A 27,223-nucleotide genomic window follows, 5' to 3' on the forward strand; every position below is an offset into this window, starting at 1 on the left:
TATTTTATGTAATTTATAACACATTTATCTTGCTAAAAATTAGATAAAAACAATTATAATATTAATAGCTTCACAAATATAGTTATTAAAGATATGAGCAATTTTTTGTATATGCTCTTCTAATCACTGTATCCATTTTTCAAAAAAAACATAGTTGCAGCATAACTGTACTGAAAAAAAATGTACAGCAACTACATACTATATTGTCCCCATCTTAGTACACTGTGTTGAGTTAGAAACCACATTTCACAGTTATTGCCAGGCCTTATGTAGATGACTATTCTGATCATTTGGTTTTCTGAAGAGCAATCTCTAGTAATATTTTTTAGAAGTGACAAATAAGGAATTACTTGTTGAGTTCTTTTATGCTAATAACTTTTTATTTTTGCCTATCATATTTGATATTCAATTATAATGTCTATAAAATACATGTCTTATACTTTTTTTTGTAAACATATTAAATATGCCACTATGCCTATCTCTGGGATAAAGCAAAGCTGCAAAACTAATTTATTTGCCTTATAAATGAGGCTTTTCTATTTTATTTCTGTGTTACACACTATAGAATTTCAAAATCTAATTATGAAATTTTTTAACTTTAGCAAAATTCTTAAATTACATATTTGAGGATTTTTCCACTTTATTTCACTTTTGAAAGTGAAATAATGGCTACTCCTTTTATTTATGTATTTGATTTTATTTGACCCTGATGAATATTGTTATTTTCTACTCAGTTTTAATTTTATTTATGTCTTTTTTGTTTAGTGTTTGTTTTTAATTATCATTTATTTTCTATGTCTAAGGTCTTAGCTTTTGTAGAATTTCTAGTCTGGTTTTCATTTCTAAAGTATTGTTTTCCTCTACTTCTATTGATATTCTTATTTGTCACTGTTGAGGGTCACAGACAAGTCAAGATGGCATCTGGCACTTTGCCAGAAGGAGTGGTTTGTGAAGCCAGAGAGCCAATAATACGATGGAGATTCCTTAATGGCTGACTTCTGTATCTAGTTTATGTTAATTAAGTTAAGCTGTGTGTAATTAGTTGGGTATATATACTTCTCTGTCCCATAATAAAGCGGCTCCTGCTGTATCAACCTTAACAAGTTGCTTATCACCCCCCAGATATTTTGCCCAGCCAGACTGCGGCAGTCACTTCATTTCTTTATTTTTTCTAATTGTTTTTTGTCATTTCTCTTTTTTTTTGTCTTTGTATAATGGTTTTATTGTAATATTGTTATCTTCCCTTTTCTCCCAAAATATATACAAATTAATAGACTTTTCCATTGCCCTCCCAATTATTTTTTAACTTTATATTCAATGAGATTTTACTTGGGTTCTCCCTTTTCTTTCTTTCTTTTTTTTTTATTTCACATTATTTGACAACACCTTTACTGAGCTTTCAATAGAAGATTGAGTTCAGAGAAAACAAATTAATTTAACTTTTTCCTTTTTTCAAAGAAGTAGCAATAGATACTGATAGAGACTGATTAATAACTATCTATGAAAGCATAGATAGTTCTTGCTTTTCACTACTTTAAATGCAGTATCTGAAAAATTGCTTTTGATTTATGGGTGTTGATTTTATATCCTTCTACTTTGCTGAATTCATTTACTAATTCTAGAAGTTTTCTGGTGGAATTTTTTTAGTCTTCTAGGTAGAGAATCATATGGTTAGCAAATAGTGCTAATTTGAGTTCTTCTTTTCCTATCCATATCCTTTTAATTTATTTTGTCTGTCCAATTGCTCTGGCAAGTGTTTCAAGAACTATGTTAAATAGAAGTGGTGAAAGAGGGCATCCCTGTCTTGTTCAGGTTTTTAGAGAGAATGTTTTCAATTTCTCTCCATTTAGAATGATGTTGGCCTGGGGCTTAGCAGAGATAGCTCTTATGAGATTAAGTTATGTTCCTGTTATCCCTAGTTTTTCTAGTGTTTTGAACATGAAGAGGTGCTATATTTTGTCAAATGCTTTCTCTGCATCTATTGAAATGATCATATGATTTTTATCTTTAAGTTTATTGATGTGATTAGTTACATTTATTGATTTTTGTATGTTAAGGCATCCCTGGGATGAACCCCATTTGATTGTGATGCACACTATCTTTTTTATGTGTTTTTGGATTTGATTTGCTTGAATTTTATTGAGAATTATTGCATATATGTTCATCAGAGATATTGGTCTAAAGTTTTCTTTCTTTGAAGTGTCTTTGCCTGGTTTTGGAATCAGGGTGATATTAGCCTCATAGAATGAGTTTGGAAGTGCTCCCTCTTTCTCTACTTCCTGAGATAAATTGAAGAGTATTGGTATTAGGTCTTCTTTAAAGGTCTTATAGAACTCAGCTGTGTATCCATCTGGTCCTGGTCTTTTCTTGGTTGGTAGATTTCTGATAGTGTCTTCTATTAATTAGGAGGAAAACATTTTATATTGCTTTTTGGTTACTGATCATATTATAACATTAATAACAAATCTTATAAGTAACTCCTAATGTGGACCCCAAATCTTGATATAATTTTGACAGCTGAGGAAAACAGAAATGACATTTCTTGATTACAAATGATTTCTATAGACAGATAACATGTAAAGTGAAACATGCAACATGTTTTCTTGTTACAAAGGAGTGGAAAATCTGAACATATCGTATCTGTCACTTTAGTTAATTACTACTTATAAATGAATTTAACAACAAACAAATATAAAACATATTTCAAGAAAATTGAGAGGTTGAAAACACAGGGCTATCTAAGAGATAATTAAGTGAACTACATAGGTTGGTGATGAATAGAATCTTAGTTTTTGAAAAGGAGGATTTCTTTTGGAGTAAGACTTTTTCTTAACTTTTCCTTACCACTAAGACTTTTTCTTACTTCTCCTTACATTCTTATACTAAATTCTTTTCTTAAATTTAAAAAAGGCATACATATTGATGTAAGAAACTGAGAAAACTAGTAAATATGCTAAATGACAGGATTGTAATGAATAATTCTATACAGGAAACAAATAAAACACAAATACAATAACAAGATATTTATCATAGATCAGTGGTTGCAATCTCAAATGTAATACGCAAAATGCTGACAGCTATATGGAGGAGAAAAGAGGGCTGTCACACAAGGATAAAGAGGAGTTTGAAAATTAAGTTTTGAATTTAAAGAAGTTGGCTTTGGAGAGAGTTAAGGCCAGATTGCCAACACCATGACTAGGATTCCAGTGGCAATGAAGAAGGGTACTGAAGTTTCTATTCCTGTGAATGCCTGGGTGCTTCCTGGTAGATTATTTATCAAAGTTCAATCATAAACTAAACTTATATTCTATATGATGAAAATGTAAAATATCTGAGCTAATCTGTGTGCTCTAGATTTGCCCAGTGTGATCACAAACAGAGTAGGTAAAACTGAACCCTCCTAAAATTAATGACTGCAGCATGGCCTACTGTCAGCCCCAAGGATCTCACAGTATGATCTCCCATCAACAGAGAAGAAGGGGATAAAAAAGCTTAAAATTCTGAGACACAAGGATGTTTATTTTTTAGAAAAAGAAATCCTTAATAAGTAAATATGTATGTTCAAATGAATCCTTTCATTTAGTACAGATTTCTTCACTTTTGTTATAGAAAGGCTGTATTCACTGTTAGCCATAGTAACCCTATAAGTTACCAATTGTAGAAGTTGTAGTTGTGTTTTATATATATAAAACACAACTATATATATATTCTGCTTTATATAATCATAGAACCACTGATTTTTAACAGGTTGTAAGATCATCTGAAATAGCCTGTATTTCTTAATTTTTCTTGAAAGTAGGTGGTTTAGGGTGTGAGGAGTAGCAAGATAAGATAGAGAAATTTCAGATAAAGCAGAAATATATACATCTGGCATATATACATTATATAATATATATGTATATGATATTTTAATGTCAATTTTATATCAATCTATTCCAATATAACACAGTACATATCTACACTAAAATTTGTTGTTTATGTCAAGTTTATATTTAAGTAAGAATCCAGAGTTTTTATGTGTGAAATTCAAAAACCCTAAATGTAAGAGAAATTTAAAGTTTCAATGATGTTTTCATCAAAGAAATGTATCATACTTTGTGTTATAAAAATACAAGTGTCTGAATTTGTCTAACATATTTCAATTTTGCAAAATTTATCTGAGGCTGTCACACTGGAATCATGCAGTCAAAGACAAAAGGAGCCAGTGCACTGGATTTTATTTTGCAACAAGCTCTCTAAGAAAGTCTAAAAATGGTATTACAGGTTAAACTCAGGTAATTACCTCAGAGAAATTCAACATGAAATTTGTTTAAGTCACTATGAAAGTTTGGTCTTTATTATATACTGAAATCATATCCTAACTAATACAGTATGTCCTAACTGGAAAGTCATGCTGATCATCATTAATTAGTCTTATACAATTTTCTTTCCCTCTTCTCCCTCTTTCTCCTCCATTTGATAATTTTATGTAAATTTTGCTGTTTTTCACAATTGCTAAAAGCCTAATTATGATTAATTGCTTTCCTTCTAAGTTAATTAACTAGCCATAATAAATTGAAGTCAATTTAAATTGTGTCTTGCCCTAAAGACTCCCATCATAATTACGTAAGACAAAGTGATAGAATATTTGATAAAGATATTTTAGGCTAGTTAAATATTTTTTTATTGAGACATTTTTTTCACACTATTATGCTCCTGATATTTTAAAACTATCTTTCAATTTTAGTTGTTTGGATACATATTAATAGTCAGTAGTCACAGAAAACATGCATCCTGTGAAGAGATGAAACAAAACTGCACAGAGAAAATAATTTACTCCATATATGAATCATTAAAACATGATTTATATAAGCCCACTAGTTAATTTTCACCTGTAGGTTAGACCTCAGACTAAGCTCAGAGAGTCAAGTAATTCTAGATGGGCAGGCAGGCTGCTTCTCATGCAATACAGACACTTGCCCATCTTCTCTATTTGAAATAGCTGTACCTCCACTTATTTCAATCTGATCTCATACCTTTCTATTTCTCTTTTTCTCTATTGCTCTCTTTCTTTCTTTTACTTGGTAGGTTTTGTTAGTATCAAATAGTTCTCTAGTATCAGAATCCAGGTACTAAAAATGTCTCCTTGTGTCTTAGAAAAGTTAAAATTTAAGTATTTTAATTTTAAAACCATTGACACATAGTAGAACTGAAAGAATAGAAAAATAATGTTCAGTTCAAATCTAAAGGGACAATATAGAACATAACACAGATTTGAGAGCAATTTTTAAAAAAAATCTTCTGTTTTTTTTTTTTACAAGAAATTATTTTCTGAATATAACATGCTTATTCCTAATACATAAACCCTCTAGTTTGGTGGAATGGAAGAGAAAGGATGTTCATAACTTTGAAGGGAAAGTCAGAATGATTTAGCTGAGTATGGTTCCATTCTTTATCCATCATAGGAGGCCCTTCAGATTATTCTGTATTGAAATTGTTGTATCTTATTTATTCAGCATTTCTCAGTACATGCTGACCTATCTGTGCTTAAGTATTGCATGTTTTTTTCCCTCTTGCAATATTCCAGCAGGCCAGGTGTCTTAGTTAAGTAGGTGAGAAGGAATTACAGTCTTAGGTATCATTTCAAGAGTGCGATCTTCAGGGAACATAATGGATGACACCAGTCAGTAGACAACATCTACTGGTCTGTTCTTAGGTCTACAATGGCACATTTTTAGTGAGAGAATTCTTACTTATCAGTTAAGACCTAGATACTTAGCTGTTCATCAATAATGAAATATTTTGTTGTAGGTTTTATTAATAGGAGTAGAAAAACAGCAATTTTACATGCTTCAAATAAAAATCATCAGTTCATATGCATAGTTATATTTCTACTCCAAAGCTGCAGGGTTTTGATGGTCTTCCTTCATGTAATATTTACTCATACACAAGGAAATTCTGGAACCCAACACCATAAATTCATCTTTCTTTTCCATTTCCTTAATCATCTAATATATGCAAATAGTTTTAGAATTCCTAAAACCTTCTGAATAGTATTACAGTGCATATATGTCTGACAATGCCAATTTAAGAAAGATGATGCAGAAATTGTGAATGCAAAGAGGTTTTGTTATAAAAAAAAGTACATAGTGTTTCTGAATTCTCTTTATTCATCATTCAGTACATTTTTCAAATTTCTACTAGAGATTAATTTATTTATTTTCTTGCTTAAAATTATCATATCATCCTTAATAGCCATGCAATAATATCAAAACTACACTGGCATTTGAATATATTCATGAATTCTCTCAATGATTACTTCTCTCCCATTTTATCCACCATTTAACTATGTCAGTTCTCCAGTATTTAATATAAATCCCTGCTCTTTCTCATTTTTCAGCTTTTACTTACAATGTCTGAAATAAAATTGTATTCTTCATCTCCAGCATTAAATCCTATTTAACCTTAAAACACCAAAATGGTACTTTACAAAATATTTTCTTTCCGAAGTCTTCCTTTTTTAAAGACTCTTCCCAAATATTTTGGGATGCTTATATAACCTTCTACCAGATTTTAAAATAGTAATTATTAATATTAATATTGTCCAGGTGTGGTGGAGCACTCCTGTAATCCCAGTGGCTCAGGAGGACCAAATATTCAAGGCCAGCCTCAGGTACTTAGTAAGATGCAAATCAATTTAGTGTGACCCTATCTCAAAATAAAAATAAAATAAAATAAAAAATAAATCAAAAAGATCTGGGGATGTAACCTAATGGCTAAGCATCCCTAGTTTCAATACCTGGTACTAAAAACAAAAATAATCTTATTAGAATGTGAATAGGTCCCTTAGGAATTGCTCCTCTCACACAGAACTTAGCTCATGTTTTTCTGGTGACACCCGATTTTGCACATTGAATATGTTTTAATTTCACAAGATTGAGACTGGTTTATTACTTGAAAATTAAATTTAAGTAATTATAAGCACCTTGTCAATTCAAATGAGATCAACATTATATTGCAACTCAGAAAAATATTGGTCTTGTTGATAATTACTTCCATCTAAGCAATTACCAGTGAAACATGAATAAGGCCTATAGAAAATTCCAAGAGATAATGTAAATCTTTGAAAATAAATTTAGTCTATAAACCTTGCTTGTGTGTGGATGCTTTTGTTTGAACAGACTTAGTAAAAATAAATACACATACTCACGTGAAATAAACAAATTCCCAAAACCTTTGGTTTCTTTCTAAATTTTTGCATTCTTAATCTTCTTGATATACAAGTTACCTGGAAACTTTGTTGCCACTACTTACTCTGAGAAATAAAGATTTCACAGTATAATCATTTACCAAATAAATAAGCACACTGGCTATTTACCAGACTTATCTAAAACATCTAATGCTTTCCTACATTTCAAAACCTTTCAATCCAGGAGGAAAAGCACAAATCTTATGGGGATTTTTTTTCTCTGCTAAGAGTTAATTATTTAAAAGGAAAAAAAAAGGAAATAATATCATCTATCATGAAATTGATGATTCAAATTTTCACATTACCCATGTTAGGATATTTTCTCTTTTTTAGGCATATTTTTATATTGGAACCTGGCTCAAGGAACTAGAATGCTCTCTATTACTTGAATGAACTATTTTAAATTCTTCAGTATTTCCATAAATGCTTGTTCATTATTTTGTTTCTTATACTTAGTATAATCTCATTTCTCATAAACATAAATATCAACCTGTATATGTTTTTCATAATTTACCAAATGTTCAACTTAATATAGTCCATATTGAGACGAGAGTCACTATGTCAATAGAATTCTCAGTTTTTTTTTTAAATTTTTTCTCATTAGTTATACATGATAGCAGAATGCATTTTGGCACATTGTACACTAATGGAACACAAATTTTCATTTCTCTGGCTGTACACAATGTAGAATCACATCATTAATGGAAGCTTACCATATATAGGCTAATAATTTTCATCTCATTCCATCATCTTTCCTACCTCCATAATCCCTCACCTCCGTTTCCTCCCCTCTGCCCATCCAAAGTTTCTCCATTCTTCCCATGCTCCCCCCTCTTATCTGCATCCACATATCAGAGAAAACATTTGAACTTTGTTTTTATAGGAGTAGCTTAATTTGCTTAGCATGATATTCTCCAGCTCCATCCATTTACCGGTAAATGCCATAATTTCATTTTTCTTTAAGGCTGATTAATATTTCATTGTGTGTTTATACCACAGTTTCTTTGTCCCTTCATCTATTGAGGGGCTTTAGGTTGGTTTCAAAGTTTAGCTTTGTGAATTGAGCTGCTGTAAACATTGATGTGTCTCTGTCACTGTACTATGCTGATTTTAAATCCTTTGGGTATAGACTGAAGAATGGAATATCTAAGTTTTCTAAGGAATCTCCATACTGCTTCCCAAAGTCTCACTTTAAATAGTACATGTGCTCAAAGGCATTTTTAGTTAAAATCAAATAGGCTAATGAACCTTACACTGAACCAGTATTCCAAGAGATACTGTTGTAATATTGGTGCTCCTTATATCTGCCTATTATTGTGAACCAGTGTTAAAATGCTCTGTTAAAGTTGAGAAAACTACGATTACAATTGTTTGTTTTATTTTATTTAAACAAATCCCCATCTCAACAAAACCAGGTGGTTATTGTTATCTTGCTTTGCTTTCAAATATTCTTTGATGACTGGTTCATTTATTGCTTTCTTATAAATAGCTCAATATATAGTCCCATTAATTCCAGTATTCTATTTTAGGTGAACATCTTTTGTCCTATTAACTAACATATTATTTTCTGGCCATTTAGTATTTGACTTATTTATATTGTCTAATCTGTTAGTTATTATCCCTTTAATCTGCATGGTTTATATTATTTGCATTCAGATGATATAACATGCAAACATGCAATCTTTTATACTTCCATAGATTTTACACAGATCCAGCTAACTAAAATATTAGAGTTGACTATTAAATTTTTCATCCCAAATATCTTTAAGAAGAAATCTATTGTGGGATTTTGCTTTGGATAAAAAAGAATTTACAACTTTTTCTATGGAATACTAAATTTTCCTTATGCTAATTTTTCCAAATATTATGGGCACAAATAATGATAAACACTTAAATTTTCTTTACTGCTGGTTTCTTAGATGAGGCTCTCATCAATCTTTCACTAAATAATAGTAATAAGCCCTCAGAGAGTTCTTAGAGAAGTTCCTTTACTCTAAACTATCTTTTGGTTCATTTAATTCTTATTTAAATACTTATCATCATTTCCCATAATTACTACATTTTTAAAGCTAAGGATCCAAATTTGCTTTGATTTAGATGACAATATTTACACACATATTATTGTAGATAAGTATCAAGATGTCCTCTAATTGGATTTTTAATATTTATAAGATGTAGTGTTTATTATTAGGATAAAATTCATACAATACATACAAATTTATATCCTAATGATACATACATAAAAAGAGTGGATATATTGATGTAAAATTTACTTGATTCAGTCAATCAATGTGTACATTATAAGTCAAATTTCAGCAGATGTTTGAGTGTTAAAATATTAGTATTGTAGATTTTACCTTATAAAGAGTTCAATATACTTTCTTCCTATGAAATTTATGTAGGATGCTGTTCATTTAGATGTGTAATCTTTGTATTTCATTATTATTTTCTGATTTTCTAGGTGAATGCATAATAGCATTAAGTATAAGGTAAACCATTCCCAGAGTCTGAAATAAAACCTTCCTGGGCACTCTATCCAATATTGTCCTAATCCATCCAGATTGTTATAAAAAAATTAACAATTGGGTAGTTTTAATAAATAAACTATAGAAATTTATTTCACACATTTCTGGAGGATAGGAAGTTGAAGATCAAAACACAAAAAGATTTGCTGTCTGGTAAAGGCCCACTATGGATGCATGGATAGAGTTTGCTCTCTGTGTACTTTTGTAGTGAAAGGTGAAAGACAGCTCTCTATTGTTGTTGTTGTTTTCCAAATGTTGTAAATCTTGTTTATGGGAGCTCTACCCTCACAGCCCAATCAATTCCCAAAGGCTTCTCTTCCTAACATCATTACCTTTGAGGTTAGGATTTGAACATATGAATTTGGGGAAAATACAAACGTTAAGATCATAGTATATAACATATAAATTATAAGGATTTTATGGTGTAGCTGATGGGATGAGGTCCTCCTTTATTATCTTTATATGAACACTGGTTACTATTTTCTAATATTTTTGGATTTCTAATTTCTTGTTGTTGTGGTGGTGGTGGAGGTAGGTTTTACTCAACATTGGTAGTTTTATCAAATATTGAAGTTGATCAGTATTCAGACTATCATTAGATATATGTATTTGTGAAAACTTTTTCTTTTTAGTATCTGAATTATGGCCATAATATTCTCACTGAACTTTCAGTTCTATCTCCTTAATTCACCTTTACAAAAAAAGAAAAGCAATGTATCAAAAAACAAAACAAAACATTTTTTTGGTAACTTAAATAAATGGCTACCAAGATAGTGAAAGAAAATATTTAGCTATATGTTTAAGTCTCTTTATATTTATTTTGAAACTAAAAAACTTTAATCATGAATAATATTGAAAGTTTTTCCAAAGCAATAATGATGGAAGTACTTGAATAACTATTCAGAGATAAAAATTCTATTGAATGTCTTTATTTATCAACATAATAAAAAATGAATATGTCAGCTTTTTAAAAGTTAAATAATTACAGCTGTAAACATTTAAAGCTATTTCCAAACCTTAATTATATTTTTAGCTTGCTGTGTAAGCATTGTTTGTTTAATTGTTTTGTTTTGTTTTGTTTTTATAACTAGAATACTTAATGCATGAAATAAAGGTACCAAGAATCGCATTGTATGAACAAAGGAAATAGGTTTATTTTATCTTCTCTAGCCAACATAAATGTTTATAAATTCTATAGGTATTTAACTAACAATAAATTCTTCTCTAAAAAGGAAGTCTTTTGAAATATTTTAGAATAAATGATATAATTACCTCTTGCTTGAATTTTATTGTTTTACATTTTAACCATATTCTATTATTATACAATGGAAGTGATGCTAGGAGATAATATATGTATAAGACAATATAAAAGTGTTTTTTTTTTTGCTTGCATGCACGTGTATGAGTGATTTACAGATTTTTAACACACACACACACACATATATATATACACACACAATATTTTTAAAATAAAAACTTTATTACCTATTGAAAATTACAATAACCTCTAAGAATTCCAATCTACCATGGAATTCTGAATATTTTATGGACAACTTTATTATTGTACTGATACATTTTTCTCACAAGTTGATTTAATTTTTAAAAATTAATTATGTCTATGACAGCAGAATGCATTTTGATTCATTACACACAATTGCAACATACATTTTCATTTCTATGGTTGTACATGATGTAGTGTCACACCATATATACAGTCATACATGTACTAGGGTAATAATGTCCATCTCATTCTAACATCTTTCCTGCCCCCATGCTCCCTCCAACCCCTCTCTGCCCTTTGCCTCATCAAAGTTCCTCCATTTTTCCCACAGCTCTCTACTCCCAGTTATGGGTCAGCATCCATTTATCAGAGAGAGCATTTGACCTGTGGGTTGGCTTACTTTGCTTAACATGATATTCTCCAACTCTATCCATTTACCTGCAAATACTATAATTTAATGCTGAGTAATATTCTACTGTGTATGAATACCACAGTTTCTTTATCTACTCATCTATTGAAGGGCATCAAGGTTGTTTCCACAGTTTAGCTTTTGTGAATTGAGCTGCTATGAACATTGGTGTGGCTGTGTTACATAGTATGCTGATTTTAAGTTCTTTTGGTATAGACCAAGGAGTGGGATAGCTGGGTCAAATGGTGGTTCCATTCCCAGTTTTCTAGGGAAGCTCCATACTGCTTTCCAGATTGGTTGCACCAGTTTGCAGTCCCACCAGCAATGTATGAGTGTGCCTTTTCCCCTACATCCTCGCCAACACTTATTGTTTTTCCTATTCTTGATAGCTGCCATACTGACTAGCATGATATAAAATCTTAAAGTAGTTTTGATTTGCATTTTTCTAATTACTAGAGATGTTGAAGATTTTTTTTCATGTATTTGTTGATCAAATGTATTTCTTCTTTTGAGAAGTGTTTGTTCAGCCCCTTAGCCCATTTATTGATTGTTTTTTTTTTTTTTTGGTGTTAAGTTTTTTGAGTTCTTTATGAATCCTGGAGGTTAATGCTCTATCTGAGGTACATGTAGTAAAGATTTTCTTCTATTCTGTAGGCTCTCTCTTCACTTGTTTCCTTTGCTGAGAAGCTTTTTAGTTTGAATCCATCCCATTTATTGATTCTTGATTTTCCTTCTTGTGCTTAAGGAGCCTTGTTAAGAAAGTGAGATTCTAAGCCAATGTGATAAATATTTGGGCCTACTTTTTCTTCTATTATGCACAGGGTCTCTGTTCTTGTGCCTAAGTCTTTGATCCACTTTGAGTTGATTTTTGTGCAAGGTGGGAGATAAAAGTTTAATTTCATTTTGCTGCTTATGGATTTCCAGTTTTCCCAGTATTACCAAATGTTTAAGGTTTTGCTATCTCATCAATACATCCTAACATCTCCTTCCTATACTGGCTGGACACTGTCTTACAATAATATTTGCTCTATCATACTTTTTTATTTATGTGTCTATCTCTTTCATGTTCTTCCCAAAGGCAGGGTTTACACCTCTATTTAGGCTTGTATTCCTAGCAACTAATTCAGAGGCAGGCTTAGCAAATGCTCAATAAAATTATTTTTGTTGTAGGGTTAGAATTAAATGATAGTTAGATATTTGCACTAAAAAAGGATCTAGTTGGGAAGATAAGTGCTAATTATTTAAGCAAGTCAAAGCAATGTAGATTAAAAACTCTTCAATAATAGCATATACAATAAAGAGTTCAATATATAGGATGGTTTTATTAAACTTAGTGTTAAAATTTGTAAATGAGATAATATTACACAATCATGTAAAACTGTAGTCCTCCTAGTAAGAAAAGCAAATGCTAAATTCATTGAAAATTGTTAAGTAATTCACTGGAAAGATGAAAACAAGTCAATTTAAAAATGGAGGCATGTGCTTTAGTTTTGATAGGTTAGTATACCATACAGCATTGTTCTTAATGTAATATTTCGCTTTTTAAAATAGGGATGGACTCCAATTGGCTAAAATATGGCATTCTCTTTTAAGTTCAACATGTGAGATTTAAATAAATTTGTTCATTTTAAAGTTTGAGTTTGTTGTGTCTGATTTTAAATTCTGTCTTTAGTAATGCACAGAGACATGAATATTATTCTGAAGTAGCCTGGACTACGAGAGGGATTCATGTTTAGCCAATTCTGATGACCATAATCTGAGGTTGAATTTGTAAAATAGACTTAGTTTAATACAGTTATATACATTTACAAGTTTATTTCTATTTACTCTTATGTTGGAAATGATAATGACTACCATGTTTAGAAATATAATTGGGTAAAGATTTACATGCATTAATTTACACAATGCAATATAGCAAGATTTTAAACTTGCAGTTTCTGTTCAACATATGAAGGTTTTGAATACAAAGTTGGTATAGAAAACAGTAGTCATTCTCTTAACCATTTGTATTTGTCCTCCCTTGGGTTAAAGACTAATACTATCAATCATTCTAAGGCATATATATATTTAATATTGATGTCCAGGCTAATTTAATTTCTGTGCATGCTCTAAAATCTGGCATTGTTTGGGGTAAACAGTATTGTCTATGTGATTTTAGTGGAAATTTTTCTTTCTTCTTGCTGATGAGCTCTGTAACTGCAAACTGTTGAATTTGTTGTTTAATTGAGAAAACAGTCATTCTCTTTTGGAAATGTGTGCTTCTTATAAGTCAGTTATCTCTGCTAAAATTAATCTTCCTTTAAAATGTAACTTTACCCATATTGTCAATACATGCTTAGAATATAGCAATCCCCCTAATGAAAAGGCTAAATGTCATTTTAGTAGATTACAGAATAGCTTTCAAATTTGTGTAGTCTGAAGATATTGAATTATATCCTTAAAAAGCTTTTAAAATATTCTTGTGGAACATAGGTAAATACTATAAATGTGCTTATAACAGTTTAGATACTTTTATATAATTGTTGCATGAAAATTATTTGGTTAAAAATGTCATAATGTATATTGACTTTTAAAATTTCCATAACTAGCAAAAAGTATAAAAGTTTATAATTTGTTCTTCTAAAAACAAAGTCCCACCAAGGTAGGATAGAAAGAATAAATGTAGGTAGATAGGGAAATAAGGGGAAAAAGAGAGAGAAAGAGAGAGAGTGCATAGCTGTAAATTAAGACTCCATGTTTAGACTTACTCCCCAGATATAATTTTATCCTCTAAATCTGTAACTCTCAAATTTCTGAGAAGTCTACACACCTTAATGTTAGTATAAATTCACTCACAATCTTAAAGTTACTATAAATTCATTCACTTATGTACAATGTACTAATATGTCTATTTTTATAATAGGTTAAGCAAAAGGAGATATTTTAAGAAATCTATAATATACAGTATATTTCAAAATTTTTCAATTGTTCAGACACTGAAGACTATGTTAAGCTAAAGAGCCAGAGAGTGGCACACACAAAGTTAACATAGTGTAATTGATTTGTTCAATACAATAAAATTGCACTAGAGAAACTTTACTACATTGTTGTTAAGTATAGACTAATGAAATTTAGTCTGTGTATGAAGATTCTGTGCTGCTGTCATTGGTTTTCTGTGACTCACCATCCTCAGTGCCACTCATGTAAGATGTGTTTACTATTAGTTCTGCAGTGCTCTAAACACCGTGGATGTGGGATTTCGGAAATATACTGATAATGTGCCAGCACTGAGAATTTAAGACATTTAACTCTCAATGCACAAGAAGACACATGCATGTCTCTATGCTACTTTTTAATATACTGCTATTCTGTTTTCCTTATGATAATTATGCAATGAAAGTTTATAAATTAAGTTTGGGAATAAAAAATAAAAAGTGTGACAATTATTTGGTGGTGTTATTGATATGGTGAAATTCAGTAAAGCTCTTCTTTGCTGAAATCTGATGTATCCTTTAATTATTTTCTGTGATGGGTCAAAAGCCTGTAAATACTAAGAAGAGATCCACTCTGCCTCTTGCAAGACCTCCTCAAACCCTCTTCAAAAAAAAAATGTGAAGAAAAAAATCATTCCATCTCTTGCCTTTCTTTTACTTGCATATATTTCCAGATTGCATGAATACATACCTGAAGAAGTAAGAGCTGCAAGGTAAGGTGCTCCCTGCTGACTGGGCCCCAGGTAGTCCATTATAAGCAATGTTGTCATATGCAGTTCCTTTTGTATATGGACATATATGACCCCAAGCCAGATTCAGAATAAAATATGTACTGAGAATGTCTTCTCTAATTTGCTTCATGGTAACCTCTATGCTGACAGGTCTAGATACAAATGGCATGTAATATTTTTAGAGAGTAAACATAAAATTTAAGATTGTATTTCATGTTTAATTTTTTATATTATCCCCTTCTAATACTTAACTTTTCTATTTGTGCTGCTTATATGTGAATATACTTTTATGGATATCCATTTACAATAACATGTGAATAGCAGTGTTTGTCAATGTCTCCTAACATCCCACAAAAATTAAGACTCATTTCAAAGCAAAATTAACTAAGTCTATAAGTCAATTGATATCGTGAATAAAGAAGTAACTGCTGAATTTGTAGAATCCAAATGAGTATGACAATAGTCAAATAAACTATTTGTCTTTATAAAGGGAGGGCAAACCAATCAGCTTCTCAGTCATAAAGGGGACTAAATTTCTTTGTTGTGATCATCCCCCCTAACCTGCACCCAGCCAGTAAGCCAGGGCCAGGTTGGGGAAATAAATGAGAAAAGCTTTCTGGGGACCCTGTTAAAAACTGTAAAGCATAACCTCTCTCTCAAGGTGACAGATACTGTTCAGTTCAAGTCCATTTTGTCATTTATAAATGCTGGGTCTTTTGCCAGATATTGTTTTTTTTTTTTCCCAAAGACACATCTCCAAATTGTATTACCTACACAAAAACAGTAACAATTATTTCAAGCCCCACTTGCCCCACTGTGGTTTTTCTACTTATCATATCACTCAGAATAATTGTCACACAAACCTTTGATCTGAGCAGAAGAGAGCGGAATGGGGATATACAGAGAGTGAGAGAGAATGGCTTAGAGATATTTGCTGAAAGTTGAAGAAGATAAATAATGTGGTAGCTGTATAAAGATGTGTCATTAAGATAGATTCTTGTGTCTTTTCCTTGTAATGTGATATATTTTTGTAACAAGCTCCCATAAAGTTGGGAATTTTTTAAAGAAGCCTAAAATTGCTTTTTTTCTCAGGTGCAGCCACTTTCCTGCTAACCTGTTCTTTAACCTGTTTTCTCCCTGCAATCTTTCATACTGAGAACAGAAGTTGAAACTGCTATAAAACCCAGCCCCTGACACCAGGAGCTAGAAGATGCAACAAAACTCAGAAAATCAGAATCACAATGTATCTCTTGGCCTCAATCCCTAGTCCATTGCCTGGCTAAATCCACATATATGTATTTCTTTGTTTTTGTTCTACATGAATGACACCATTATAAATTATAACTCTTGTTACACTTTAGGTTTGGGGAAAGTAGATTAGCTGTCTTCCCAATTTGGCTAAAATGCAATTAAATTCATTGTTCCTTTGCAGATATTTTTTTTCTTTTATTCCTAACACAGGTGGGTGATCAAACCCAGTTAGAACCCTAGACTCAATCTGGCCTGAACCCTAACTTTGGAGCACATTTTTAAAGTAAAGAGAAATAATCCAGTAAAGAGTAAAAGGAATAATCCAGCAAATCTTTAAAAACAGAGAGGGACACCAAACAATACTCTCTAAACCAGAATTACAACATACCTCTGTGGCAGGCTCATAACCTGCCTGACCCGAGGAGACATATTCATGCATATATTTGAGATGAAGCTAGCAGGGAAAAGCAATGTAAAGAGGTTATTTCATTTTATTTTTATTCTTATTGGTTCATAACAGCTATACATAACATTAGGATTCATTTTGAAATAACTATAAATATATGTAATATGATATACTCCATTTTAGTACCTCGTACTTACCCTTACCACCCACCCCTTCTTTTCTTCTACTCTATTGATCTTCTGCTATTTATTTTTTTTGTGTGTGTGTGTGTTTTAATTAATGTCTTGTAGATATACATAATTGTGAAATTCACTGAAGTGTATTCATACATGCTAGTCTAAAATAAGAAAAAGAGAAAAAAATGGAGACATTTAAAAGAAAGATCAGGGAGTAGAAGAAAGGAACTGAGGGGGATGGAAGAAGGATGGAACTAGGGAAAAAGAATGGAATAAATCTGACCTAACTTTCCTATTTTATTTTATTACAAAAGTGCCTTTGTTACAGAAGTAAACCAGAATTGCTTTATGTTATACCTACTTCACCCACTAGGTTATCTTGCTTCTTATTCTTTTCATATAAGTAAATTTAATTATCACAAAAATATTATTATGTATTTCTATTGTCACAAATTATAGAAAGGGAGATGCAATATAGAAATATTAAGTAACTTGTGCCAGATAACAGTAAAGATAGAAGTTTAAACAAAAATACAAACAACCTATCCTGATATTTAATTCTCCATTAATAATATAGGTCCTCAGTAAATTCACTCTCACTTCTCACATTTCTTATTCTGTACTTTCTACTGTCTTCAGTTTCAACCAATTACTTTCTGTTTATTTAATCACAAAAATTATGTGAGAATAAACTAATATTATCAAACCTATACGATCTTCTGTGTCTATAATGTGTCTCCTACAATATAGATTTTTTGTCCACCTGTATCCAATCATTTGATTGGTTCATTACTCAGGGAGTTTCTTTCTTTCTTCCTTCCTTCCTTCCTTCCTTCCTTCCTTCCTTTCTTTCTTTCTTTCTTTCTTTCTTTCTTTCTTTTTCTTTCTTTCTTTCTTTCTTCCTCCTTCTTTCTTTCCTTCCTTCCTTCCTTCCTTCCTTCCTTCCTTCCTTCCTTCCTTCCTTCCTTTCTCTCTCTCTCTCTCTCTCTCTCTCTCTCTCTCTCTCTCTCTCTTTCTTTCTCTCTTTCTTTCTTGCTCTCTCTCTCTCTTTCTTTCTTTCTCCCTTTCTTTCTTTCTTTCTACCATGGATTGAACTCAGGGGCATTCGACCACTTTGCCATATCCCCATGTTGTCTTAAATTTTTAACTTTATTTTTTTTTAATTTACACATGAATATTGTACACATTTATGAAGTGCAGAGTGACAATTTGTTACATTTTTACAATGTCTAATGACAAAATCATGTGAAGAGTAATTCCATTTCTTTAAACATTTGTCATTTATTCGTGTTAGAAGTCTCTGAATTCTATTCTTTTAATTATTTATAAAATATATAATAAACTATTGTAAACTATAGCCATATAACTGATCTGTATTACTCAAAAAAATTTAATTGGCATTTTTATTGTATATCTTGTGTTGCAGCAAATGATTATTTTTATTTTAAATAATGTAATTAATATTCTTATTCTCTATCTCATGCCATACAGAACATCCAATTTGCCATGGACTAATAAATTAAGTCTTCTGAAAAATATTATATTTTTGAGGATAAAATGACAAAGAAATTATGAAAAATCTTTTTATAGATTTTACAATATGTTTCAGAGACAATATTTTTTTCTCTAAAAAAGAAATAACCTCTAAGGGAGCAGTCAACATCGAAGTCTCCATTTAATGAGTAAGTTACTATAATCTGGATTTTTCCTAAAACCCATCAGTTTTTCTCACTTGTCAAATTATTAATTGATAGTAGATAGAGTAGGAATCAACTCACACAAATCTCAGATTTTTTTTTATATATTGGCACTGATTGAGGAAATTTCTCAAGAGATTCAATATTACTCTTGAATATTCCAAACTAATGTGAAAATCAAATCCATAGTTAAACATGTGTGTGACAAATACTATATCAGATTCTGAAGAAGTAACTTTGTGCCTTTTCAGAAATGAATATGATATTAACTAAACTGAAATTTTACCAAAATTCATGCTTTCATATAGCTCTGTATCTCCTTTGGTCTGAATGAAAGATTGCCATTATGTATGGACCATCCAGTAATCATTAGCTTGATTGCTTCCCCCAGTATTCCATGAAGTTTCTGCATTTCCTTTGTGCCTACTAATAGCAATAAGGAAAAAATATCTGCATTCTCCTTTAAGAAATATTAAGGGAGGGTCCAGAGGATTTATATGTATTTCAATAATACATGATCATCCACATGTGTTTTAATTTTAAGAAAAACTTATTCAATACAAATATCTGAAAAAAAATTCAGAAACTACATTATAGATGTTAATTTGATATAATTTCTGTAAAATGTTAATTTAATTTTTAAAAATAATATATTTGCATGGTAATTCTGAAAGCCTAATTTGCAATTTAAACATGACAAAATATTAAAGCTATTTAAAATTATTAATATGTTTATGCTTAATCATAGATGTATCTACACTATTTAATAAATATGCATTTATTTTTATAGCCACATGAAGCTATTTTGTTACTCCTATTAGACTTGGTGTAAACTACTGAATTGAAAAGACAAAAAAAACATATATAATATCTCAGGGAGAGGCAATGTTATTTGAACACAAAAATAGTTTAACTAATCCTTGATCATATTAGAAGCCTTGTTGATTGCACTCAGGTTGTATGAAACTTGATCACTAAATATAAATCTGAGCATAATATTAACAGATAAAGAAATTTGTGATATCAGAAAGAATATTTAAATCTATACTAGATAATTTTCTTGTTTAATTTTTGCGTAGTAAATTCAAGTAAGACATTTTTAGGCTGTCTATAAACTTGATTTCTTAGTACTATATAATTTATCTGCAACCAAATAGTTTTAGTCAAGTTCTTAAAACCAAGTTACCATGTCAATGTTGCTGCCTATTTTTAAAAATACTTTATGCCCATTGTTTTTCTTGCAATATTGCTAGGATATATGATTAAATGATAAAAATTGACTTTTTTTTTCACTATTGGGAATGGAACCCAGGGCTTGGCTCCTGCTAGTCAAGTGCTCTATCACCAAGCTACAGCACCAGTCCTAAATTTGATCTTCCTATTCCTATTGAGAGTACAGAGTTTATTTCAGTTTCAGTATTTTATGCCATAATTCCTTATCTACTAAAAAGATATTTTCCCCCAAGATTAGTGTGACTTCCTATTAGATTACTCAATATGGCCATGTACTTTTTTTTGCCCTTGTTTGGTAAAATCAGCTATAGGCAGGTAACAGTTTTATCTTTAGATGTCTTTAAATTGATTTTTCTGCAATTTGATAACATTTCTCTATTATTTTTATCTTTCTTGTCAGGAGCCAGTATGTGATTTGTGGTTTTAAGAGCCAACCATTCAACAATCAGAACCAGAAATCCCTGACCAAAGTAGGACAGTGAAAACCCTTTGAGTGTAGTTCAAGATAACATTCCATTCTCTCAGTTGGAACATATCCATGAAATCTATGCCTTTGCATTTTTGAGACATATTAACTAATATTTCTTCTCTTCATTATATTATTCTTGGAAATGTATAAGTTAAATGATTGCCAGCCATATCTCTGAGTCTTAAAGCTTTTCTTCCCATTTCCCCCTCCTATTTTTTTATTTTTCAGTTACATTTAAAGGTCCAATTTTGAATATATGCCTTCAGTAAACAATTCTTAAGTGTATTTTTATAAATATTAAACTGAAACAAGAAATTTTTAAATGAATAACTGGATCTTAATTATTGTTTTTATGTGCAGTATCAACTTCAGAGTGTGACAGAATTTGTCTTAAAGATTCTATTGACTTTGGATAATGATGCCCATCATATTCCACCATCCTTGCTAGCCCCCTGCCCCCTCCCTTTCCCTCTTACCCCTCTGCCCTATCTAGAGTTCCTGTATTCCTCCCATGCTCTCCCTCCCTACACCACTATGAATCAGCCTCCTTCTATCAGAGAAAACATTCGACATTTGTTTTTTTGGGATTGGCTAACTTCATTTAGCTTTATCTTTTCCAACACCACCCACTTACCTGCAAATGCCATGATTTTATTCTCTTTTATTGCTGAGTAAAATTTTATTGTGTATATATACCATACATTTTTATGCATTCATCTACTGAAGGGCATCTAAGTTGGTTCCACAGTTTAGTTATTGTAAATTGTGCTTCTATAAACATTGATGTAGCTGTGTCCCTGTAGTATGCTGGTTTTAAGTCCTTTGAGAGAGGGATATCTGGGTTCAATGGTGGTTCCATTCCCAGATTTTCAATGAATCTCCATAATGCTTTTCATATTGGCTGCACCAATTTTCAGTCCCACCAGCCGTGTATGAGTGTCATTCCCCCCCTCCTACACACACACATCCTTGACAACACTTATTGTTGTTTGTATTCTTGATAGCTGTCATTCTGACTGGAGTGAGATGGTATCTTAGAGTAGTTTTGATTTGCATTTCTCTAATTGCTAGAGATGATGAACATTTTTTCATATATTTGTTGTTTGATTGTATATCCTCTTCTGAGAAGTGTCTGTTCAGGCCCTTGAACCATTTATTGATTGAGGTTTTTTTTTTTTTTTTGGTGCTTAGCTTTCTGAGTTCTTTTTATACCCTAGAGATGAGCTCTATCTGATGTATGAAGGGTAAAATTGCTCTCATTCTGTGGGCTCTCTATTCACCTCACAGATTGTTTCTTTTGCTGAGAAGAAACTTTAAAGTACATGTATGAAGGCACAAATTGGTGTCAACATACTTTATATACAACCAGAGATGTCAAAAATTGTGCTGTATATGTGTAATAAGAATTGTAAAATGTGGATTGGCATATAATCCAGATGGTTAAAGTCAAACAAGAACCAGTGTCCTAGTAGAAAAGTAGAGACAGATTCACAGAGCTGTACACACGTTCCTGAACTCCACACCAAAACTTTTGTGAGAAGAACCTTCTGTTGCATGTCAAACAATGTTTTACATAGAAATTTTATTATGTGTACCCATGACACATGCATCAATCATAAATAGCTGTTTAGTAAACTTAATATTGATTTATACATCAATGTAGGCTTGAGTTTTGCTTTTTAAGTTCATTGTTTAAAATAGTCTTTCCAGTGATGCTAAAGAAAGGCTCCTGGATAAATTTAAACACAAAACGTCAGTATTCTCCAAATACTAATGTAAAATACTAACCATATCAGGAAAACATTTTCCTTACACAATTTCATCTGGGAAAATAATATTGTAGCCAGAAAACATATGAATTTTTTTATTTTACCTTATTTGAATCACATAAAATGTTTATTTGCATTACAATTTCAAACATTCTTAATACACAGGTTATAAATTCTATCTTGATATGCAAAATTACTTCCCCTGGGGTGAAAAATAAATTGTTTCTATGTGTGGCTGTTTTGGTATTTCAGTTTTAAGGTATGTGTGGATCATCAACACCTTTAATACAGGGGATGTTTTTAATATTAAATAATGATATCATTTAACACAAAATAAAATGCTTAAGATGTAGTGGCACTTAGGATAATGATTTATTGGTTACTAGTGTGACATGTAAATTTTGTTTGAAAGAGATCTCTTTATATGAAATAAGGGTTCTCCTTACCAGAAAAGCAGGCAGGTTTATTGTTAAAATGTATAGAAATGTGAGGTCTGAGGTAGGAGACACAGACATGATAGTGATGACTAATGAGAAAATATTTGTAATTCATATTCTATTTTCTTTACAAAATTATTGATCAATATTAAAGTCAGCTTATATATATGTGTATATGTATGTAGTACTTAGTTCTATTACATATTATATGAGTTTTAACAGATGTTATCATGTCAGAGTTACATCAAACATTTTTAATCAGTGCATAACAACTTGACATTTTCTAAAGCTCTAAGAATTTCTATCCACATATGTAATATATTTTAATTCAAAACCTCAAGTCTCTATTTAGGTTGTTAAATATGAGGTTCTCACTTGATACACACATAGTTTTTAAAATATCTAAGTGGAATTCCTTCTGTTGACTCAATGCAAAATTACACATTGTGAATGCATTGTCAATTACAATGACATACACTTAATAATTAAATTTTAAAGTATTTATATCCTGTGCTATAGCCTATCTCTGTCCTTCCATGGAGGAGGATAGATGGATAATATTTCCATTAAAGTTCTATATTCACATGTTTATATGATGAAAATAACAACAAAAACATTAAAATAACTAACATAGAGGCTCATTTGTGAATTTTAATTACAGTAATTAAATTAATCCCATGATGTTGATGATTATTTCCACTTTGAAGATGAAACACTTGAGGTAATCAGAGGTTATATAAAGTTTGTAATGAGTTGAATTATATCCATTAAAGTCTTAATTCCTAGTAACACAAATGTGAACTTTATTTAAAAATAGTATTATTGCAGATATAATTAGTTAAGTGAGAATGAGATAACACTGGAGTCAGGTGGGCTTTTCATTCAGTGTGACTGATATCATTATTAAAAGAGGGGAACATGGACATAGCCATTCACAGGGGACAGCCATGGGAGGACAGAGGCAGAGATTAGAGTGACAGATGCAAGCCAAGGAATGCTGAAGATGCCTGACCATCACTGAAAGGAAGAAAGAGGCAAGGAAAGAATCTACCAAGAGAACCGAGAGGGTTTATTTCAGGATTCTACCCTTCAGGACAATGTGATGATACATTTCTTTTTACAGCCACCCTACTAATGGTACTTTGTTATGGCAGTCCTAGGAAACTAATATAGGGTTCAATATCACAGAATTAGTAAATGCCAAGAATCATGAATGGTCTGGAATTTTATCCCATTTACAAGCTAATTAGTTAGTCTAAGAGAGTTTTATGATTCTGTTAGAAGATACTAGAATACTGGGTCAGAGAAAGGACATTATTTACATGGCAGAGCAAGCTATATAAAATTTATAATACTTGGTTCATTTTCTCTTCTGTGTAAGTCCAATTTGGTAGTATATATAGGTCAAGATGGATGCTTGCACACACATAATTTCTATATTAGGAAACCAAGATATTATGGAAGTTAATGTCTACTCTTTTCTATATAAAGAGATAATGTCCCTGATTTTTCAAGACAATGAATCTGGAATCTGTATTAAAAGAAGACACTTTCTCTATTCACCAGCACTCTTCATTATAATAGCATTATGGAAAATATAATCCTAAAGTTCAGTCTATGCTCCATAGTCTGTGCAGAATGTAAGAGACGCATAAGGAATTTTTTCCTCAAGTATGTATCAGAGCTGAAGTTCTCACAATATCAGGTTCTGAATTATGTGCTTCCATTATTAAGATTCCTATATACTCATGGTCAATTATTGAGGCTTTGCTCACATGGGATTTGTTCTCTTGATTACATCATGCTTGTTGTTAGCCAGTAACTTTGTATGTGTCTCTTGTTTTCTAGTCATGGGATATGTTCCTCTATGGCCTTCACTTTTGTGGCATCTCCTTTTATATATACTTCAGAAACAGTTCCATGGTTGGCTGGCTTCAAGGAAGAACATAATGGCAGAAGAACATGGCAGAGGAAAGCTGTTCATTGCATGGTATCCAGGAAGCACAGAGACAGAGAAAAAAGGAGGGGGGAAGGGAGGAGAGGAATCAGAGACATGATACAGCCTCAAGGACACACCTCCAAGGACCTACTCCTTCAACTAGGTCCTACCTCTAATCTTTCCACCAACTCCAAATAGTTCTTTCAAATTATGAAGCTATCAATGGATTAATCTACTTTGAGATCAGAGTCTTCAATTTCTAATCACTTCCCCAAAACCCCACCTCTGAAAATTATTGGAGACCAAGCATTTGACACATGAAGATTTATTGGACATTAAAGATCCAAAACCAAACACAGATCAAGCCTCACCACAGGATCCTTTGCAGGGGAACATTGTAGATTCAAACTATAACACCTCTTCGTTGAGTTATGATATTTTTATATACTGTCATGGCAACTTTACATTTTAACATGTAACCAATATATTATTTGAATGAGTATTTTATCAATTTAATGTTTTGCATAAACTTGAAAATCCTTTAAAGAAAAATGTCTCCATTTTTTTTCTGTCTCCTATGCTTTATCCTCATGCCTAGACCTAAGAGTGACACTGTTGACAATTACTGTGTTTATAGTAATTAATAATTTGTAAGTTTACTCTTAAGATCAATATTAATATAGAAGTAATTATCAGCCTTATTTAGTAGAAATGTGTTAATTTGTACTGTATAGATGCTAACCTTGAATAACTCAAGGTGAAAGTGAGAAAAAAGGCAGATTAAGAAAAACAACATTCAGGCTGTTTTTAACACAAATATCATGCTTGCATTTTCACATATATTTTCAATTTCATCTTCCAAAACTACTCACTGTAGTTTTCAATGACACCAATAAAACTTTAGTTTTTCACATAAGAAAATTGGAGCTTATGGAGAGTAAATATCTTGTAATAGCTAATAACTTCTTGTTGAGCCTTCAAAGAATCTGAAGCTCAGTTGATTAAGAAACAAAGTTTATTTGGACTGCTCATAGTTGAACCTCAGGAGATACAAATTTCAGAAGACTGAAATGTGTTCTGGAATCTTACCTGTTTCAAACATGTTTTAAAGCAAATCTGCATTTCTGGAGGGTTTTTTTTCAGTTCTTTGTCAAGAATTTAAGGAGAGGAGAAAGCTTTCTTCTAAGAAAGGGATTTACTATCTTAAAGAATAGGCATAAAGTAGGGAGGAGGGGAAGATAGGAATGAAAAAATTCTTGGAAAATGGAGTTAAGGGAGATATGACCATGGTCAGTATCTACAGGATTTAAAATATTCTGCTTTAATGAAAAGTGCAGCTCTCAGCACATATGGACACATGTAGCAACTTTTGATCTGATAGGATATCATAATGTGCTGGGAAAAGGATGTCTAGATTGTACAATGTCAGAAGGATATTTGGAAAAGATGGCAGGCCTGAGGGAAACAGCATTCTGTGTCACTCCATGACCTGGGACTCAAGTAGTGATAATACTGCTTTCCTGCAAGTGATATTCCTGCTCCTGCACAGGAATCATGGCCACTGTTCCTGTCCAGTGCTCCAGGCCTCAGGGTCAGACAAGGTCTCCCAACTATTCTCCCACGCAGGACTACCAGGTGCCTAAGCTGTACCATCAGCATCAGCACCCTCGAAAAACTTTCAGCCACTAACCAAGCAGAAATCCTGGGCAACTCCCACACAGGACACCTGGCAGCTACTCACTCACAGAATATCCAGCCGCCACTCCTGTGTAGACCCCCTTCAACCAATGTAGGGATTCCCTGGTCACCTCCATCTTGGGACTAAGCAGCAACGGAGATAGTCTCCTATGCACTGTAGCCTGCCTATACCCAGGAATTACACATAGCCTCCAGAGACAACCTCAGACACATGCCGCATGCAACAGACCAGGTCTCTGAACTAATTGTCCAACAACACCATTGCAGAGCTCCCCTCACCTGATCTGACACTCCATTGCTAAAAGCAAAAGACTCCATCTTGGGTCACCTTCACCACCATCTTTAGTAGGGATAACTCCCTGTTTGGAACCCCAGCTGGCCAAGTACCCAGTTCCTAACTCCCCCACTCTCCTCAGCAGCCACTTACACAGTGACATTTTCACAGTGACTGCCCCCCCCCCAAAAAAAAAAAACAGCTCTAAGCAGGGCAGGTATGGAGTGCCCCAAGTACCACACATAAGATCCCTGAAGAGAAAAGTCCCTTATTAGGAAGCAGTAAGGGAGAGGGTGAGAGTCATACAGTTTAGAGGCTAACAGAGACCAGGAACTGAGAGGTCTTCTGGCAAGATAAGGAGATAAGAGAAGGCTTCATATCACAGAAGTAGGCCAAAAAAGAGATTCCTGAGGTGCAGTTTCCCTTTGTGAACTGGTGGGTGTCACACCCCACTTCCAGGAGATCTCTACACAGGAACAAGCCTTCCTCCCTGGATACCTTCACCATC

The sequence above is a fragment of the Callospermophilus lateralis genome, chromosome 12 (assembly GCF_048772815.1).
Source record: "Callospermophilus lateralis isolate mCalLat2 chromosome 12, mCalLat2.hap1, whole genome shotgun sequence".
Taxonomy (NCBI): Eukaryota; Metazoa; Chordata; class Mammalia; order Rodentia; family Sciuridae; genus Callospermophilus; species Callospermophilus lateralis.